Here is a 22,081-nt window from a genome sequence, read left to right on the forward strand (position 1 = left end):
GTCCTCTCTTGTAACATCTCTTGTTTTGCCATATTATTATGTATGATTTGTGTTGTTAATTTCTTATGTTTTATTTTCCTAATAGGGTAAGGAGGACCCCTACCTCTCATTCTCAGAATCACCATAATATCACTTCCAGTACTTTGCATGCCATTTGTTTTCAATAAGTAAGTTTAACAATTTTAGTTCATGTTCTCCCACTTTCGATTCTCCTAATTCAAACTCCTTTAAAGCTTGTCATTAATTTAATGATTTTCAGTCAACTCCTAAAAATATGTTCTCTTCAAAAAAGGGCCCTGTTTGCTCAAAGTAACAAGAACCCACCAGAGCAGTGGTGGAACATGTTTGAGGCTAATTCTATAGGGGTCAAAACCCACTGAGATTACTGGTGAGGTTTGAATGGGGTCAGTTTAGGAGGAGGTGCTTAATAAGATTGTGGTTAGAGGGCAGGTGGTGGGGGTCCATTTGATTGGGAAGGTGAGTATAGGGCAGAGGACATGCCCAAGTTGCAAGTCAGGCTTTTGTTGGTGAGGCAGGGAGAAACCATCCATCAGGGTACAGCACCCTGGTTGAGTTTGAGAGAGAAACTCTGTCTCAATGCTCAACTGGTCAAGAGTCCCTTCACTGACAGGTGCACAGTGGGAACAATGACTCATGTATAAAATTTATCTTCCCGGATGGCCCAATGAGTGTGGCCCTTGCAAAGATCCTCAGTTTCTATCTCACCAGAGTCTCATTCTATGGGTACCTCAATTCCCTTGTCACTGTATATCTCTCCAATATTTCCAGATAGCCTTTGTATATCTCTCCAATATTTCCAGATAGCCCCCAAAGAGCAGAGGACTTGAGGCCTTATCTCATCTGGCCTCACTTGTGTCACTAACCATGTTCCCCTACCAAGCAACAGAACCCTTTCCCAACAGAACCCTTGGCCCTCATGGTCTTGCTTTCTCAAATTTGGTCATCTAAAATCATTTCTCATGTATTTAAGTTAATTAAGCATTTACTATATGTTAGGCACTATGGTAAATACTTTAGAAGCATCTTTTCATTACAACCCTCTGAGGTAGTATATTAGTTTTCTATTACTGATAATTCTAGAACAAATCATCACAAACTTAGTGGCTTAAAACAACACTAATTTATCTTCTCACAGTTTCTGTGGGTCAGAAGTCCAGGTACAGGTTACGTGGGTACTCTGCTCAGGATCTCACAGGATGAAACCAAGGTGTCATTTGGGGCTGTGATCTCCTCTGGGGCTCTGGTCCTTTTCCAAGTTCATTGGTTGTTGGCAGAGTTCAATTTCTTGCAACAAGATGACCAAAGTCCTGGTTTTCTTGCTAGCTCCCGGCAGGGGACTAGTTTCAGCTCCAAGTGACCACCCTCAGATTCTTTCCACCTGTCTTCTCTTCTCATGGGCTTTTTGATTTCTTCCATGGCAGTAGGAGAGTCTCTCTGAGGCTTTACCTTCTTCTAAAAGCTTATCTGATTAGGTCAGGCTCACCCAGGATTATTTCTCTTTGATTAACTCCAAGGCAACCCATTAATAACCTACTCACAGGAGTGATATTTCATCATATTCACTGGTGCCACCCAATAGTCTTGGGGGAGGGGTATGCACTCTACAGGGCAGAAATCTTGAGGACATCTTAGAATGCTGCCCACCACATGGAAGTCTCCATTACAGATGGAGGTACCATCTGTAATATGATACCCCATATCACAGATGCAAAGCTATTCACACAGTTTGTAAGTAGCAGAGCTGGAATAGAATTTCAGGCATTTGGATTCCAAACCAATGTTCTAGCCCAATGTATAAGACCACTTTTATTAGCTGAACATCTGCCTGCAACATTGTCCCTATTCTTATTTCTGCTTGTAAAATTGCATTTCTTCTGTCATTCAACATAATTCTCATGTCCCTCATAAAGTCTTTTTGATTAACCAAGCTTGATGTTGACTACATCTATCGTATGTTTTCAAAACCATCTGTCAGTTAAATATTTACAGGACACACTAAGTATTGAGAACTAATATTCTGTCTTTATGCTAGAAATATATTGACTGTTTTCTATAACTGACCAATGGCTATCAAACTTAGCCTAAAGAATATTTTATTCCTTGGAAAAGTTAGAAATAAAAAAAAAACTAAAAGATTTGTTTCCGTCACCTCAAAAATGATATGCCCTTAAACCAAGAAATACGCTATATTGGAAAGAATTAAGTGTCTTTTGGGAACTGGACCAACACATTGTAGAATCAGTGCGACCAAAAACTCCAATTCAAGCTAAATGTTTTCAGGAAAGTTGGTTCAAGAGTCTTGCTTTCTAATGCAGTGGTTCTCAAACTTGAGTACATCAGAATTACCTGAAATCTTGTTAAAATAGAGATTGCTGAGGGACGCCTGGCTGGCTGAATCAGAAAAGCATGCAACTCTTGATCTTGAGGTCATGAGTTTGAGCTCCACATGAAGTGTAGAGATTACATAAATAAATTTTTTAAAAAATTAAATATATAGATTGCTGAGCCCCATCCCCAGAGTTTCTCTCTAGCAGGTCTGCAGTGGAGCAGTCCCAACAAATTACCAGGTGATGCAGATTGTCTGGGGACCACACTAAGAAACATTATTCTGAAAGGAAGAACACATGGGCAGAAAGTATATAATAGCTACTTTTAGCTAAAGATTTGGAAGAATCTTTTTTTTTTTTTTTTTTAATTTTTTTTTTCAACGTTTATTTATTTTTGGGACAGAGAGAGACAGAGCATGAACGGGGGAGGGGCAGAGAGAGAGGGAGACACAGAATCGGAAACAGGCTCCAGGCTCTGAGCCATCAGCCCAGAGCCCGACGCGGGGCTCGAACTCATGGACCGCGAGATCGTGACCTGGCTGAAGTCGGACGCCTGACCGACTGCGCCACCCAGGCGCCCCAGAATCTTTTTTTTTAAGTCATTATTACTCTCCAATAATGGACAGTCTCTTTCATGAAGAAGAGAACTTTCCATGACTAGAAATAAGCAGACATTGAATGATTGCTTGTGGGGGAAATTGTAAAAATGATTGTTGCAATAAGCAATGGTGTCCTAGGTCCAATCCATGAAGCCAGGATTGATCTGGGGGGAATTAGTAGAGCAGAGGAAGGGGGATATGGGATTTTGCCAGGACATAGCTATCAGAAAGACAAGCCTAGGTGCTGAATCAAATAGGCTTGGTATTGCGTGGAAGAGAGTTTCAACCCATCAACAAGAATGAGAGATTAAAGCAGTAACTAGGAAGCAAATATTAGACTGGGGAAGGAATAACCAGACCTACATCATACTAGAAAAGATTACATTGCTCGTAAATGAAGGGTAGGTATAAACGGAAAATCAAAGCAGAAGGAGCAATCCACAAATGCTAGGCATTCCACACAGCGGCCCTGTTGCACAAATCTAGTCAAATATTTCTGGAGTGGGACAGCAGGTGGAAGTTTGGGTGATAAAGAGGGGTCACTGCACAGAGTGGAGTTGTGCTGGAATTGTTCCTTAAACCCAGCTGATTATCAGTCACCAAGGGGATTTTTTTTAAGTTACTTAGCATGCATTGTAATACTGGTTTTAGAAATAGAATCCAGTGATTCATCACTTACATGTAACACCCAGTACTCACTCTAACAAGTGCCCTCCTTAATGCCCACCATCCATTTAGCCCATCCCCCCCACCTCCCTTCAAGCAACCCTCAGTTTGTTCTCTGTATTTAAGAGTCTCTTATGGTTTGCCTCCCTCTCTGTTTTTATCTTGTTTTTCCTTCCCTTCTCCTATGTTCATCTGTTGTGTTTCTGAAATTCCACATATAAGTGAAATCATATGATATCTGTCTTTCTCTGACTGACTTCACTTAGCATAATACACTCTAGTTCCATCCATGTTGTTGCAAATAGTAAGATTTCATTCTTTTTGAATGATGAGTAATATTCCATTATACATATATACCACATCTTCTTTATCCACTCATCAGTCGATGGACATTTGGGCTCTTTCCATAATTTGGCTATTGTTGATAGTGCCACTATAAACATTGGGGTGCATGTGCCCCTTTGAGTCAGCAGTTTTGTATCCTTTGGATAAATAATCAAGGGGAGCTTTTGACAATGCCAGATCTCAGAGTCCCAGTGAATTGAGAGTTAGCAGTCGAGGGTCACATGGAATGGGAGAGAGACAGGAATCTGTCATTCCCAGGCATTTTTTAGGTTTGTAACTCACTAGCCCTTCTGATCTCTAGCAACAGTAATGTTTGGTAGTTGTCCCTAAAGCTTTTTCACAACCGGAGACTTGGCCTTTTGAGTTATTAATCCTTAAGCAATTCCATCCAGTCCTCTTGGTGAGAACACACTTATTTTTACAAGCAGGCAGAGAACCAAAGTGTTTCTGTGCTTCTACTTTTATCTTTTCTTGTGTACTGATGTGATGTGATCATTTTCTTTGCTTTTTTTAATGTTTATATATTTATTTTGAGAAAGAGTTCATGTGCAGAGGAGGGGCAGAGAGAGAGAGAGGGAGAAAGAATCCCAAGCAGGCTCCACGCTTAGTGTGGAAACTGATGAAGAGCTCAATCCCACGACCTTGGGATCATGACCTGAGCTGATATCAAGAGCTGGACCCTCGACTGACGGAGCCACCCAGGCACTCCTCATTTTATTTTCATTAAAAACATTTAAAAAGACTTCTGCTTTTAAAATGGTTTGAAAACAATGGGGTAATAGTGGAGGAAGGAGCACCAGTTTTTGAAGCCGGTGTTCACTGCCACCTCTCTCGCAGAAACCTTGGTGGAGTTGCTTAATCTCTCTTGAGTCTTGCTTTTCTTGTTGGTACATGGAGAAAAGTAGGACAAGCCTAGTGGTGGTTCCAAATGCTTTGAGGTCACTGTTGTATTCCTAGTTCTTGGCACTTAGGAGTTGTTCACAAAAAACATTTGCCGAATGAGCTAATAATTTATATGTAGACAGTGTAGCACAGCACCTGCTTACTAAAAGGGAGTTCATGTTATTATTACTGAAAGCTTCCCAACCTCCCCTTTTTTGGACTCAGGCTCAAATACTGCATGTGCTTGTACTTCTTGTTTCAGAAAAAAAAAAATCATTTAAGGAGGTGGAGGTGTTGAGATTTGTGTAAGGTACAGTTGAGATGTGGCCAAAGGGTCCTTTATTTTGACCTATAACTTTTGTAATTTTTGGAAGGAAAATATATTCATATATTATTTGTTCAATTAGGGAAAAAATGGAAAGAAATTCAAAAGTAAACTAAAAACCTCCCTCACATCACCCCATAAATGGTCTGCTAGCCAGGTTAGGGGTTCTTTTTAGATTTTTTACTTACGGATCTGCACACCCAAGACCCTTCAACTTTCCATCTAATTAATATATTTTCCTTTTCATTCAATAAGCTGCCTTGGACCCATCTTCTGCTGGAGAAATATGTGTATCTCTTCTTATTCAGCAGTTGCCTCACCCTCTGCCCTCTGAGCCTCTTATCATATTCAGAACAATTCTGATTAATTCATTCAAGTCTTTTATTTTATCAAGAAGGACTCTGGTTACAGCACTCTGTCTCATTGGTGTGTGGTATTGTATGCACCCTGGGCTGAGAGTGACCTTTTAACCCTTTTCTGTTCCAAAGCTCCCCTTTTGATAGCCAGTAGTTCAAAATTCTCTGCTTGCCTGGCAAGAACCTCCAGATGGACCTCATTTGACCTCTAGTGGTCTCTTTCTGTCATGTGTAGAATCCTCAGCTCTTCCAGTGATGGTGAATTTCTTGGGAGTGGAGCCTAAGCCTTCAAACTATTTCCATCTCTTTTGTTCAACAGTGTCTTTGCCACATAGAAAGTACTCCTGTTAGATGAATGAAACTGGAGTTTTGATCTTATTTTTTTTTTAATTGGTTCATCACTACTTTTTATCTGTAATAAATAGAAGTTGTGTCCAAGGAGCAAGTTCCCATTTTCATAACAAGGAATTTCCAACTGTCTACTATTTTTCAAGGTCATCTCTCACTTCTGATCAAGTTTTTAAAATGTGAATGTTGTAATTTCTATTGGGTATGCACTTAAACCTGTCCTGGGTTTTATTCTGATGCCCTTTGTTTTTCCCCCCTTCATTAATTTGGCTAAAGACATCCTTAATTTCTGTTCTGTTCTTGCAGACTACGCTGATTTTATGGTTTATTTTTCATGACAACTAAGTCATTGGATGTGAATATTGAAGAAAATTTGACATCTCATCCGGAGGGTTTTTTGTCTGGTTGTTTATTTTTGTTTGTTTTGCTTAGTAAAGACTGTTAGCTTTGGGAAGTCCCCGGTTTGAATCCTGGGTTTACCATTTAGTAATTGTGTAGCTATGGACTACTTACTTCATTTTCTAAGCCCTGTTTTCTCATTTGCAATATCCAAAGAAAAAAACCACTGCCCATATGTCATTATTATGAGGATTCAATGAAAATATGACATTAAAGACTTACCTCAGTGGCCAGCCCACAGGTAATGTAGTAAATAGTACTTATGATTATTATCAAGTGGATATTATGGACTTTATTCATTCATTTATTCATCCATTCTTCCAGTTATGATAGTTCACCTATTGTAGCAAGCCCCGCTTCAGATGAAAATGAGCCCCGCCTCGGGTAAAACACGATCTTCACTTTGGGTAAGCCCTCTCTCTCTCTCTTACTCCCTCTCTCTGTCTCTCTCTCCCTCTGTTCCTCCTGTTATTCTCTCTCTCTTTGCCCCTTGCTTACTTGTGCCCTCTCATTCTCTCTCTCTCTCTCTCTCTCTCTCTAAGGAAAAAAAAGAGATAAGAGATAAGGATAGTTCGGAACTCAATCTTTTTTTGTGTTAAATTGATTATAAGCACATTTCAGCACTTTTACTGCTCTCAGGCTTAAATTATTTGGCTGAGGTTGAGAAATAGCAGAAAAGGGCGGTAAACTGAAATGCCTGCAGGAAGTGAGATGAGCTGAAAGTGAGAATCCACAGAAAGCCATCGGGGAAAACCACGGTGTGCAGGGTTACACACCTTCTAAATGGGGCTATGCTCACGTGACTCTAGCGAATCACAGGACCGGTGTTGACAGCAACTCTGGTGTCTCCAAAAAAAACCAGACACCTGGAATCTTAGGTGAACTTTCTGGACTTTATTGTTGATTCAAACAATTTTAAAACAGTAGGAGACAAAACAAACGTGTCAGTTTGTGACCAAATTTGCAGACCAAACTCTATTGGTTTTATATTCTTGTCAGCAAAAAAATGTTGAACATGCAATTCGGAATATAATTTATAAATTATGTAGATGTACTCAAAATCTATGAATTCAATGTGAACAATGCCTTCTTTCTTTTAGGAAAGAAGTAAATCTAAATAAATGTTCTCACATTTCCCTTCTTCACCCTAGTGTTCCTTGGCTTGTGGTACTGTGGAGACTGCTGCCTGGACTCTGGCTGCTCGAGGAGTTTGAAGGTTGTGGGACATAGAGAAGTGAAAAGTTCTCTCTCTCATGCTTGACCCCTAAGTTCCCAATTTCCTTCTGCAAAGTAGCCACTATAAATAGTTGTGGTTTTTTCCCCATTGTGTGTATTTGTCCTTGTGTATTATTTTTTTCAAAAGAAATGTATTAATAGCTGCTGTGCACTAGAACCTGCTTCAGGTGCTTGGGGATATATGCAATAAACAGAACAGACACATATGGCTTCCATCATGGGACTTTAGATTGTAGTGCCTCGTGGAACACTAATTACATTCTCTTGGGGGAGATAGCTAATAAACAACTAAATCTTAAATATATAATTAAATGTCAAGTGGTGCTAAGTGCTAGGAAGAAAAATAAATGAGGGTGAAGTGATAGACAGTGATAGGTAGGTGGTGTTAGGGAGGGAGGGTACAGAGACAAGAACTAGGAAATGGCTCTCTGGGGAGATGACATCTGAGCACAGATCTGAGTGATAGGCCAGCCTTACAGTATCTGGGAAAAGCACTCTAGGCAGAGGGACTGTGAGTTGCAAAGACCCTGAGGTAAAAATGAACTAGAACAAGAAAAGCATGAAGTCAGAACCAGATCACATCTGGCTGTGGAGCTCTGGTGGGGAGTCTGGTTTTATTTGACCAATTGAAAAAATAAGGGCTTTTTCATTTTGTTTAATGTTTACCTATTTATTTTGAGGAGGGATGGGCAGAGAGAGAATCCTAAGCAGGCTCTGTGCTGAGCTCAGGGCTCAATCTCAGAAATGATCAGATCATGACCTGAGCCACAAATCAAAAAGAGCCAAATGCTTAACCAACTGAACCACCCAGGTGCCCTTCCTTAAAGGGTTTTGAACAGAGGGTTGATGCGATTACATTTTTCTTTTAACTGGATTTCTTGGGCTGCTGTGTGGAGACTAGATTGAAGGTTGGAAGCAGGGAGGCCAGTCAAGCAATGAGAGGCTGCTGACCTACTACAGGCATGAGGTGGTAGCTTTCTGAGGGATGAGAGCAATGCAGGGAGAGAGATGATTGGAATAGGGATTTGTTTTGAAGGTCGACTCCACAAAGTTTGCTGATGAATTATTCTATGCACATAAAAAATACATGTTTATATTTGCCACTCTCTCCATTTTTAAAAACACAAATAATAGCTTAGCGTACAAGCTATTCCACATCTTGCCTTTTGTCACTTGATATTAGAGACTTTACATATCAGTCTGTATCAGAGACATTGATCACTTTATTTTCTGTCTCTTTTCTTTTTTTACTTGTATTGAAGTTAACATGCACTTACTTTTGAATACAAATATTTCTATAAGGCCGATTGTGAAACACAGTAAGTCCATTTCCCCTCCCTTATCATTTCCTTCTTCACAGGGGCAATAACTTCACTTCTTTTATCTGACTGTTTTGGTAATAGCTCCTATTTCTCTGGGTAACATTCTTGCATTATTATTTCTAGACTTTCTAGTTTTTTTAAAAAAAATTAATTTATTTAGACAGAGCGAGCACGAGCAGGGGAGGGGCAGAGAGAGGGAGAGAAAGAATCCACAATGAGGGCAGAGCCTGACATGAGTCTCAAACTCACGAACTGTGAGATCATGACTTGAGCCTAAACCAAGAGTCAGGCACTTAACCAACTGAGCCATCCAGGCACCTGGGACTTTCTAGTTTTAAATAGGATGTCTTGAGTTTCCTTCAGGAAGAGGAGCAGAAGAGTAGGGCTCCACTCTTTTATCTTTCCCACTCCACTATTTGTACCCACTTTTTGCACCCCTTTTTTTCTCCTAATATGGTTAAACTGTGATTTTGGTTTGTTTAATATTCAGTGTTAACTGGCATGTGACTAGGTAAACACTAATTACCACTAAATCTTCTGCAAACTGTGGCTATTTTTATTTGCTGAACAACTTTCTGTTATTCTCAGACTTAATAGTTGCCTATTTTTTCCCTTTGCTTAGGTATCTTTATGATTATCATAAATTCAACACCAAACTCTTTTGACAATTTAAATCTTCCCTCAACATGTTCAGACACATCGAGTACATCTTGCCAATTTTGTCTTCTTGAAGAATTTTCTCCTGGAAATAATCTCAATGGTAGATTGCTAACAAAAATGACTAGCAAAGATTCCTTTTATTATATCCAAGTTCCCTTGCTCTGTAACTTTGAGTACACTTTCCACATTGAGTCTGAACTTGATCATGTAATTTGCTTTGGCCAATGAAATGTGAGCAAACGTGACATTGCAGAGATTTGATAAGTCCTTGTGCTTTGGGCTCTTAGAGCCCTGCTGCCATGTGAAGAGCAAGACTCCTCTGCTGGATAATGAGAGGAACATAGCCCACTCACCCTGATGGCCCTAGCCACCACCCAGTCAGCTGTCAGACATGTGAGCATGGCCATCTGGAACTGATCAATTCCAGCTGAACTGCCAACTAACCACAGATGCATAAGTGAGCCTAGCCAAGATCAGTTAGAAGAACTGCCCAGTAAAATGTGAGCTTGAAGATGGTTGTTTTAAGCCACTGCATTTTGAGTTGATTGGTTATGATACAAGCTGCAGTGTGGACTGGTTTGCTCTGGGGGTACAAGTACCATCCTTTATTCTTCACCATCTTCATCATTGTCTTTTGCTTTTGCCCCCTAAATTTGATTTCCTACTTCCAATAACCCACATTTTCCTCCTGCTTGGTTTCTTCCAGTGACTTCCACAGAAAGAATAGATGAGAAGTAAATTATTTAAGATCTTGCATGCCTTTAAAGAAATTCTCATATCTAAATGATAGTTTGGTTGGGTGTACCATTCTGGATTGGTAATTATGTTCCTCAGATTTTTGGAGTCCTTTCTTCATTGCTTTTAGCTTTCAATTGCTTTTAGCTCCTGTTCAGAAGTTAAAATTTAATCTGTGTCAAAGGCTGATGAGACTCAATATCTGAAGTAAAAGGACAAAGCTGAAGTTACTGCTGTAGTAATGAAGAGCTGTGCTGGTCAGGCACTGTCTCTCCAAGCAAAGCAGATTGCTGAGATCATCTAGGATTTGAGGGAAACACAGAGTTCAGGGGCTGGTGGACTTGGAAGGCTCCAATGGATCACTGTTACTTGTAGTGATCATCACAGTTCCTCGGGTGCATTTACTGAACCCAATCCATCCCTGACTGGTCAAAGGTCAAAAGTGAAGGATTCATTGGGTTCGTTGGCTTGCAAAGAAAAGCAGGCTCACTAGGGGCAGGGAATTTTGATCAATTAAATGTTTAAAAGCAGTTTTTAAAAAATGTGGGGTTTTTTTGTTTTTGTTTTTTGTGTTTTTTTTTTTTTGAGAGAGACAGCACGTGCACTCAGAAGCTGGAAAGGGCCAGTGAGAGAGGAGAAAGAGAATCCCAAACAGGCTTCTCATTGTCAGCATGGAGCCCCCCATGTGGGGCTAGAACTCACGAACCTGTGAGATCGTGACCTGAGCCAAAATCAAGAGTCAGACTCTTAATCACCTGAGTCACTCAGGTGCCCCTAAAACCAGTTTTACTGATCATTTGTTACCATAACTACAGAACAATAGCCTTTACCTAAGTTTTGGGGAACATTTTTATTCTCACTCATTGCTAATCCTTTGTCTGGATATTTTCTTTCCTCTTTACAGTCTTGCAGGTATCTTCACTTTGCCTTCAATATTTGAAAACATTGTTACACTAAACTGATCTGTTTTTACTTAGTAAAAGTTTCAGTCTGGAAACTCAGATAATTAACTATCACCTCCTCTCCATTTTCTCTATTCTCTCCAGCCCTTTTTTTTAATGCCATTATGCCATGATCAATTTCATAATTGTCTTAGTTTTTATCTATTTCCCATCTCATTTTGTTTTTTTCCTCAGCTTTTATATTCCTCAGCTTTTATATTCCAATCTTTCTATTGAAAATTTTCATTTCTCCTCTTGCATTTAATTTCTAAGAACTTCTTTATATTGCTGGAACATTCTATGTACTTACTTTTTTGTTTATTTTGTGGTAGAATTCTGTTCTTGTTTCATGCTTATGGTAGCTTCTCATTGTGAGGTTTTGGCATTTATTTCATTTTTTTTTCTTCAAAAAATCCCCTTTTCTCTTCATTTTATTTTCTATCTTCCAGGTTAAAGGCTTTCCTTGGATATCTCACCTGACAATATTTAAGAGTGAGAGACTAAAATACCAGCTAGAAGCTCTGAGGATATGAGAGGACTCCTCCCCTTCCTCCTCCTCCTCCTCCTCCTCCTCCTCCTCCTCCTCCTCCTCCTCCTCAGGTTAGTTAACATACAGTGTAGTCTTGGCTTCAAGAGTAGAATCCAATGATTCATCACTTACATACAACAGCCAGTGTTCATCCCAACTAATGCCCTCCTTAATGCCCATCACCCATTTTCCCCACCCTACCCCCATCAACCCTCAGTTTGTTCTCTGTTTTTAGGAGTCTCTTATGGTTTGCCTCCCTCTCTGTTTTTATCTAATTTTTCCTTCCCTTCCCCTATGATCATCTGTTAAGTTTCTCAAATTCCACATGAGTGAAATCATGTGATATCTGTCTTTCTCTGACTTATTTCACTCAGCATAATACTCTCCAGTTCCATCCACATTGTTGAAAATGGCAAGATTTCATTCTTTTTCATTACTGAATACAATTTTCTGTTGTATATATATATAATATATATAATATATATATATTATATATATATAATATATATATAATATATATATACCACATTTTCTTAATCCATTCATCAGTTGATGGACATTTGGGCTCTTTCCATAATTTGGCTATTGCTGATAGTGCTGCTATAAACATTGGGGTGCATGTGCCCCTATGAATCAGCCCTCCTGTATCATTTGAATAAATTCCTAGTAGTGCAATTGCTGAGTCATAGGGTACTTCTATTTTTAATTTTTTGAGGAACCTCCACACCTTTCCAGAGTGGCTGCCCCAGTTTGCATTCCTACCAACAGCACAAGAGGGTGAGAGGGGACTGTTCTGGTGTGAGATTTACTGTAGGAGCATCAGAGTGGGCTTGTTGAATGAGGAATCTTCCAGTGTCATATCTTTCATCATGGACTATCCATATTTCCCAGAAAAGGCTTTCAGCATCCTGCTAGGAGGGTGAAGGTGTAGCTTCCAGTGTCTTGGAGTCAGAACAGAGAAAGAAGATGTGGCATATTATATCTCCAAAGCTAATATGCATACATTCATTTAAACCCCCATTGTTGGTACAGTCCCTTGAACCCCAGCTGCATTGGTATTCTTCTACACAAACCACCTATTTTACTTCATTCTGAAAATAAGCTATCACTCTTTGCCTGTTAAGGAAGGGGCAGTTTCTGGGATGTGGCACAGATTGTTGAAGCTTAGGTATCCAACTCCTTCTAAAACATACTTTCTAACAATCCTTCTTATTAAGGCCATACCCCTTTTACCCTCACTTCCACGAGGACCTGGCTGCCATTAGTTTCTAAGTTTTGGATATTCTAGCAATTAGATTAGTTCTTAGTTTCCTCTGCTGAGTAATTAGATTCAGTTTCTCAGCACTGCTTACTCGATTACTATGTATTCGTCTTCCTCCCAGCTTCCAAAATGATCTCTTCTCCAGTTCTTTCCATTCTTGGAGTTTAAGTCTTAAAATAGCCCTTCACTGGTTGTGTGAGTGGGGTTTTAGGAAGGTGAGAAAGTAGAAGTGCATGCTAAATCTCTTATCTTCCTACAGAACTTGCTTTTCAATTTATTTGTGATAGATCAAAAACTGATTGATGAAAGATGGCTCTAATTACAATAAGCTGAAAGCAGTGCTTCTCTCCTTAACAATACAGAGGAGAAAAAGTAATTCACTAACACAGTGAAAGGGGACACATAATTATAAATCAAGATTAATGTGCCTGGGAATATTCTTTCCACGCATTTGTATGCCCTTGCTAAAATGCATATTGCATAACAACCTTAGTAAAAAAATTCCTAAGCCTGTGCAAACTTGTGGGAGAGGTGTAGTCATGCATAATCTCACACTAAAACCTGCCAAGGCAGTGCATACTATGGAATTTATAATTTCAGCTTCCATTCCACACAGTAGCTCAAAGCTGGAAACATATGTGCTCGTGAATCTTTGTCAAGTTAATCACTTTTTCCTGCTGCACCAAAAGTTTAAAATAGCCTTCCTAACAACCTGTCACTAGAGTAATCTGCTTACTAATCATGTGATAAATCACACACAAGGTAAGTTAATGTTGTTCTGTAAGTAAATGTTGCTCTGTCAATTGTGGTCATTTTTTCCAGAACTCTGCTCTTCAGTAGCCTTTGGGGGATGACTGGCTTCCTTACCCAGAACCAAGCCAGACAACTACACACTGTAACACTGTAAAACAAAAATAAACAGGAAAGTACATGTAGACAGTTACTCCTTCTCCCTCTGTAATGGTTCCTTGTTCTCTGGCTGAAACCATAGTCCACTCTTCCCACCTTAAGAAAATCTTCCCTTGATTCTGCCACCTCTTGAAAGTTGCCTTTGACCTTCCAGGGGTCTTTATTTTTTCTCTAACTTCCATCCTCATTAGTCGCTAAAAACACTCAGACCCTCTCTATTGAAAGATAACATACAGAACAACTCAAACATAATAGGCTGCCTTAACAGGAAATCTTGATTTCCCACCTCAAATCTAAACCTTCCCTCCTTTAAAGACATCCTAGTTGGTAATAACAAAAGCTTTTATTGAACAATTATTTAGATATTGTGCTAAGTTCTTTATATGTATTAATTCTATTTCACATCTTAATAACCTGTTAAAACACAATCTATTATTATTATGTACAATTTTATAAATATGAAAACTGAGTCCAGAGTTATATAATTTGCTCAAAAAAAAACACTGGTCAGTGGCAGGCGTACATGGACACGTGTGTATCCCTGTATGTGAATGATATTCCATCCATCCAGTTACCCAAGCCAGAAACCCAGCGATCGGTATTAATTTCTCTCTTTTCTTTTTTCTCCACGTTCTTACCATCTTGGACCAGGTTACCACCATTTCTCACCTGAACCAGCCTTCCAACTATTTCTGTTCAAGTTCCTTATAGACTATTGTCCGTAGAGCCAACATGTGAATTTGATAAATCCACAATCATAATGAGAGGTTTTTAACAAATTTATTTCAAAAATTGATTCCATGCAGTCAGGATAGTCATATGGCTAAAAATATATCTTTATTGTGTAGGTAATACCAAACCAACCAACCAACTCTGAAGGACGTACTTGGCAACAGCACTCTCATGTCCCATGCCTGTCTTGGGCATTAACTTTATGCTGGTTGGTATGCTCTCGAATTTATATCCCTTGCCCTGGCTTCTCTCCTGAACTCCACTGCTGTGTTTATAGTTGTGTATAGGACATTTCACCTTACATTTTCAGAACACCAAATTTAAATCCATCATCCCACTTCCCACCCTCTAGAATCTGCTGTTGTTAATCCTCTGCCTGACTTTCTCACGTGAAACACCCATCCTTAAGAAGTCAGATACTTTCAGGCAGGGACTACATCTCTTTCATAGGAATGACTTTTGGTTCAAGCACAGAGCTTGACATGTAATACATATGCAGTAAATATTTTCTGAATCACTGGAAGATTCCATCATCCTCTTACTAATTCCGTATCCTTTTCTATTTTGTTATACCTCTGTAATTTGCTCTGAAATACATTCTCTTTTTATTTTTGTTGTGACTAGTCCTCTTGACCACTCACCTGCAGAGGCAACAAGACAGTCTGAAACTCCCAACAGTTAAATTATAATGAATCCCATAATATTTTATTATGTATTTAACAAAAGCCATGTTAAAGGCAAAATGTTTCCTAGTCAGCAGGAAGAATGAGACCTGACTGCAAGGTTCTTAAAGCTGTTAACATACTTGAGAAAGAATGTGTTGATCAGAAGGGGAGCTGGTGTAAGGAAAACACTAGGAGAGCTAATAATGCCAGCAGAGCCCAGTCATGCTGTGTGCAGCATGCTTCCCCATCGAAAGGGCTCAGCTTTCTCTGGTCGTGGATGTAGCCTAGTTGTTTGCAATTGCTGTGGCTGTTGTTGTTGGATTTAACTTTTCTATAGCTAAATGCAACCAACCTCTAAATTTCTAAGAATCCGACAACTATTCCTTCAGTTACCCAAGCTCAGAATATAAAACTTACCACTGACTCTTGTTTCCCTGGATTCTTCATATCGACTCGATTGATCGTTTTTGATTCTTAAGCTTTCCTCTTCTCTCTCTGTTTTTAGTCTTGCCTCCTCCCTGCCAGCCATAATTTACCAGGTGCTTGCTAAAACACACCCAGATTAGCCCTTCAATTAGATCTCTTTGCCTCTTTCCACCCTTCCTGAGAATCCTGCCCATGGCACCAGATTCCTCAGTTTGGTGTTGCCTTTCCTTATGTAATAATGACATGAGACCCAGACACATACAGATTCCCAGGCCTTTCTCTCCTGGTATTTAAAGCAGGCACCACTGGGGCACCTGGATGGCTCAGATGGTTAAGTGTAGGATTTCTGCTCAGGTCATGATTTCACAGTTCGTGGGTTCAAGCCCCACATCGGGCTCTGTGCTGATAGCACAGACCCTGGAGCCTGCTTTGGATTCTGTGTCTCCCTCTCTCTCTGCCCCTCCCCTGCTCATGCCCTGTCTGTCTCTCAAAAATGAATAAACATTAACAAAAAAAATAATAAAAAGAAAAAAAAAAGCAGGCACCATTTTCATGAGCAAAACCAGGGCTTGCCCTATTGCTGACATCACTGAAGCCCACCACTGTGTTTTTCACTCAGGTGAAGTTCTCTACCCTTCCCTGAACAGATTATGCTCATATTTGCCCCCCAGCCTTTGCACGCAGAGTGGCCAGATGAGAGCCATTCTCCAAAGTCCCATTTCCTCCTTGAAACCTTTGCTGATTTTACCTGCCTTACACTGATTTCCTTCCTCCTCTGGCCTTCTTTAGGCCCTAGGGCATTTGGATGAGGTGATTTACCATGAAGCTAACTAAAGCTTATAATTGAGGGCCCCCTACTTGGACAGAGCCCTCCAAGACTGTGCACCTAATTTTTATTTATAATTTTGTATTTTTCTCTTAAAGAAGATCCTTCAAGTTGGGGAAAGTCATCTGGATCTACCCCTGCATTTAGGCATTTAATTATATTCTTTCCTTGAAATATTTTCTTTTTTTTTAAAGTTTATTTATTTATTTGGAGGGTGCAGGGGCAGGAAAGAGAGAGAGAGAGAGAGAGAGAGAGAGAGAGAGATTGAGAACCTCAAGCAAGTTCCTCGATTAAGCATGGAGCCCGATGGGGGGTTCAAATCCACGAACCATGAGATCATGGTATGAGCTGAAATCAAGAGTGGGATGTTAACTGACTGAGCCACCCAGGCACCCTTCCTTGGAATGTTTTATAATTTTTTAATATATGACAAACTTGATTTCTTAACTTAGCATAAGCTTCATGCCATGCAATGTTATTTAGTGTATACTGTGGTAGTTAAAACGGTCATTGGTGGAGTCCCACAGATCTCTATACAAAAATCACCTCTGCCACTTTCTAGCTGTGTAACAAGTTTTATTTCTTAACTTTATTTAGCCTAACTTTCATCTGTTAAGTGGTAATGATTATGGCAAGGGCCACTCTATGACTTTCTGAGGTCTAAGGCACTTTTGTCCTCATGGACCCCTTACTCCATAAAAAAACAAAAACAAAAACAACACAAAACCTGAAAATTATATTTTATGACTGTGTGGTATAAAGACTAAAGTAACCCAGAGAGGATTTTATTATTCTGGATTATTATAAAGGATTTTTTTTTGAGGAATAGATGAGATAATGCATATAAAGAATTTAGCACTTTGCCTGGCACAAATTTGGCATCCAGTAAATGTTAGGTATTATCACTAGGCAAAGTGCTTAACTCGATATATGGCATGTAGTAATTGTTCAAAATATGGTGAGTAGTCAAACAAAATAAAACAAAACCCCAGGATATGGTCGGTATTCTTACTAACTGTATTTTATTTATTTAAAAAAATTTTTTTTAATATTTATTCATTTTTGAGACAGAGCACGAGTGGGGAAAGGGCAGAGAGACAGAAGGAGACACAGAATCCAAAGCAGGCTCCAGACTCTGAACTGGCAGTGTGGAGCCTGACACAGGGCTCAAACCCATGAGTCATGAATCATGACCTGAGCTGAAGTCAGATGCTTAACCGACTGAGCCACTCAGGCACCCTGTAACTATATTTTAAAGATTTATGTTGCTTATTTTTCTTATGTCTGGCAAGTTTTCTTCGTTATTTGCCTAAAATTATTTGTGATTATTTCTTTGTTTTAAAGAAAAGACAATCCCAAATTGAAGGACATTCTTCAAAACAACTGGGTCAGTCTCTTCAAAAGTGTTAATGCCATGAAAAACAAAGAAAGATTGAGAACAACTAATGATAATTTTCTGATACTGATAATCAAATATTTATTAGTGTGAAGTTCTGTTAAAATAATTAGTCACTAAATAAATACAGATAATGTAGGAGCACTGTGATCCATTGCAAATAGCGTATAAATTGATATGACTTCTCTGAAGGGTAATTTGGTAATACCCTTCAAAAGCAGAAATGCATGTTTGACCTTTGACCCAGAAATTCCACTTCTAAGTAATTATCCTACATAGGTGATTCCATATGTGTGAAATGATTCAAATAAAATGGTATATTCATTGCAGGTATTCATTGTAAGAGGAAAATCTGAAAATGGCACACATGCCTATCAGTAATGGAATGCTTAAGTGAATTATGATAGACTCATTCCATAGAGTAAAATGAACGTAAAAGACTGTTCTAAATGTACTTTTTGAAAAGAGTTTCAAGAAAGGAAGTGGAGAGAATAAAGTTTAGAAAATTGGGCAGAATATGCCCCCTGCACGTAGGGAAAATGTGTGTGTATGCATGTATCTGCATTGATTTCATATGCATCTATTTATATTTTGTGTATATAATACATGTATTTGTATACTTCTATGTGTTTCTATACATATTTTAAAATATGTTTATATATACATATATTTATAAATGCATAGAGAAGCTCTGCATTAATGCTTAAGAAAGTTGAGAAATTATTGGCTCCAGAGAGGGAACTGCATTGTCGGGAGACAGAATGAGATAACTTTTTTTTTTAACTTTTAATTAAAAAAATATTTTTTTAGTGTTTATTTTTGAAAGAGGAAGAGAGACAAAGCACTAGTGGGGAAGGGGCAGAGAGAGGGGGAGACAGAATCCTAAGCAGGCTCCAGGCTCTGCGCTGACAGCAGAGAGCCCAATGCGGGGCTCGAACTCATAAAAAAGGAAGTGAGATCATGACCTGAGCCGAAGTCTGTTGCTTAACCAACTGAGCCACCCAGGCACCCCATAGACTTCTTGATCTTGGTATGCCATTTTGTATTTTTTTGTGTGTTTTGTGCAATATTCAGGCATTACTTATCCAAAAAAATCAAAGAATAAAGACGATTTAGAGTGTTGGAGAGCCAATCTGAAATCAGTTGAAAGGAGTGAACATTTGTTAATAACATGAGTGCAAGCAGATGGAGAAGGATCTTGTACTGAACAACACTCCAAATATAGAAATAGTGTACTTCCCCCCCCCCCCCAACAAAGTCAGAGGAACAATGGGGCAGGAAACCAGAGAAAGTCAGACAAACATGGCATGTTCAAAAATCTGTTCCCAGCTTAAAGGTTATCTTTGCATGGAGTGAAGATTATCAAATGACTCATTTCTTCTTTTTTGCAAAGCTTAAAGGGGCTAAATTTATTGGTATGTGAATTAAACCTCCATTAAAAAAGTAAATTAACTTTGAAGAAGTTAATGGTGATAACACATTCATACCATGGAATACTACTCAGCAATAAAAAAAAAAGGAAATATTGATACACATAAGAACTTGAATGAGTCATACAGACATGGTGCTCATTGAAAGAATCAGTCTCAAGAGGTTACATGCTGTAAGATTCCATTTATATGACATTATCAAAAGTACCACTATAGGCATAAGTGACTCTAAAGGGATAACAGGATGGAGTTTTAGGTGGTGTTGGAATTGTTCTGTATTTGGGTCATGGTGGTAGGTGCAAATCTATACATGCCTTAAGATTCATAGAACTTTACGTAGAAAGAAAAACTTCAAAACTTTTACTGTATAATATTTTTTAAATAGAGTTTTAAAATATCGGAAAACAAAAACACTCTAAAGTGCGGGGGCTCTTGAAAGAGCATAGTCCCAAAGCAGAGTTCTTAAATTTTGAATTTAAATTTTCCTTCTATACCAAAGGTCAATGAGGTTTTGCTGGCGGTTTGATTTTTGTAGCCATTAATGTCCTGTTCTCTTTCTACAGGATAGCCCTAACCCTCTCTATGATTCTCAACGAGTTAGGGACTATTTCAGCTCTATCTTTTCAGAAGCACAGTGACTGCAGACAGTAATTGCACTCCTCTGTGAATGAGCCAGCCAAATAGATGCTGGTGGATGGTTACATCACACCTACGAACACCATTTTCACTGTCACCCAAGTTCACTGTCACAGCACACCCTAGGTGCTTCTATGAGGATGACACAGCAAAAGGAAAGAACGAGAGATTCTCAGAGTGTCAGATCTAGAAAAACAATTATAGCACAAATTCCTTTCCCCAGAGAGCTTTCTAAGGAAAATCGAGTCAAACAAGCCTTCCTGAGGACAAAGTATGAATTAGCAGGAGGCATTTGTGTTCCTTGTGATAATACTAGATAAGTACGTATTGATAGGAACTATTACACATTCTCCCCACATCTCACCTAAGCAATCAAAAATTAACTATTGGGGCACCTGGGTGGCTCAGTTGGTTGAGCATCTGACTCTTGATTTCAGCTTAGGTCATGATCCCAGGGTTGTGGGATCGAGTTCTGCACTGAGTGTGGAGCCACTTAAGATTCTCTCTCTCTCTCTCTCTCTCTCTCTCTCTCTCTCTGTCTCTCTCTCTCTTTCCCCCCTCTCCTCTTCCCTGCTCATTCACTCTCTCTCTCTCTCTCTCTCTCTCTCTCTCTCTCTCTCAAAAATAAGTAAAATAGAATAATATAAAATAAAATCAATAAAATGTTAAACAGGTTAACTATCTTTTTGGAGATGTAGATAGAGCACAATACTTATCTATCATTCTTTTACTTCTCCTGTTGGTATTCCTTCAGAGTCTACTAATTTCACACATTTATCTCAGACTTCATCCCAAACAACCCTATAAAAAGCCACTTGTATCGAGAAAGGTGGTCTGGTGGGTTTGAATCATCCCTCCATGGGGGAAGAAATTATCCTGAAGAGAAGGCTATAGGAAGAACTCCCTAGTTGAAAGGGAAGGCTCTGGAGTCAGAAGTCTTGAATTTGAATCCTAACTCTAAAATGTATCAACTGTGTGACCTCAAGTTAGTAGCTGGACTTCTGTGGCCTCAGTTTTCTCTCTGTTAGTTTTGGGTGCCAAGAGGAACTCCTTGAACTGTGAGAAGATTAAATGCAAAAACTGTATGTAATGTAATGCACCTAGAACCAGGTCTGATGCTTAATGCATATTCGAGGAGTGTGAGCTATTTTCATATGCTGTCATTTTCATGCGTGTGAATATGAAAGGGTGGGAGGGTCTAGGAAGGTGTTTAAATCCCTTTGGTGCTCAGTTCCTTTATTCTGCTTAGGGTGACCTCTAACATTCCCTGGGCAACTCTATCTGCTTCCTTGGTAGTCTGGTTCCCATTCCCTTATGCCCTTTGCTGATATACCAATCAATCGGGCAAACTAATCATCACAGAGATGTTAGTGACTTTGACTTCTTAGAAACTAATGATGTAAGAAGTGCACTTCAGGCTGGAGACAAATGGGTCCATTCGGGTAACATTTCTTTCCACACAGATCATCCCTGCAGCCTGGGCTGCTTGGGTATGTGGGTGAGGCTGTCCTATTCATGCTCCAGGGTCCTTGTGCACATTTATGACACCGTATTTCTGCTTCCCTGCCTTTACTCTCCCTTCCCTTCCAGATCAGAATGGAATAGGGCTCATTAAAGATTTATAAGGTAATACCAATAAAGAACTTTAGGAGCTGGGCTTGGTCTGGAGAAGAACCATTAGTAAAAATCAACTCTATGCTCTAGGAGCCTTTAGACAGCCACTGCTTCCATTGGTGTTTAATATTTATCGCTTCCTCATAATCTTTCAGCTGCTCTTTTGTTGACTTTAGGAAGACTGGGAGGAAAGTCCTATGAATATTTATTTTCTGCCACATAATATATTTAGTGTTTGGCTTGGAAGTTTAAGTTTTGTGTTCCTTACACAAATTATGAATAAAAAATAAAAATCATCATCACTGCTTTCAGGCCAAACATATGTTATCATGTAACAATGTATTATGTACAAGAGCACAACATAACTTGCACAGGTTAGTCCTACAAGAATGTGACACAACACAATGATAACACAGTAATCAAGTGGAGCTATGAATGAAAAAAGAATTTGTAAGTGCCCAGAACCTGTGAATATATTATGGTACATGACAAAGA

Source organism: Leopardus geoffroyi, chromosome C1, assembly GCF_018350155.1.
Source record: "Leopardus geoffroyi isolate Oge1 chromosome C1, O.geoffroyi_Oge1_pat1.0, whole genome shotgun sequence".
NCBI classification, from domain to species: domain Eukaryota; kingdom Metazoa; phylum Chordata; class Mammalia; order Carnivora; family Felidae; genus Leopardus; species Leopardus geoffroyi.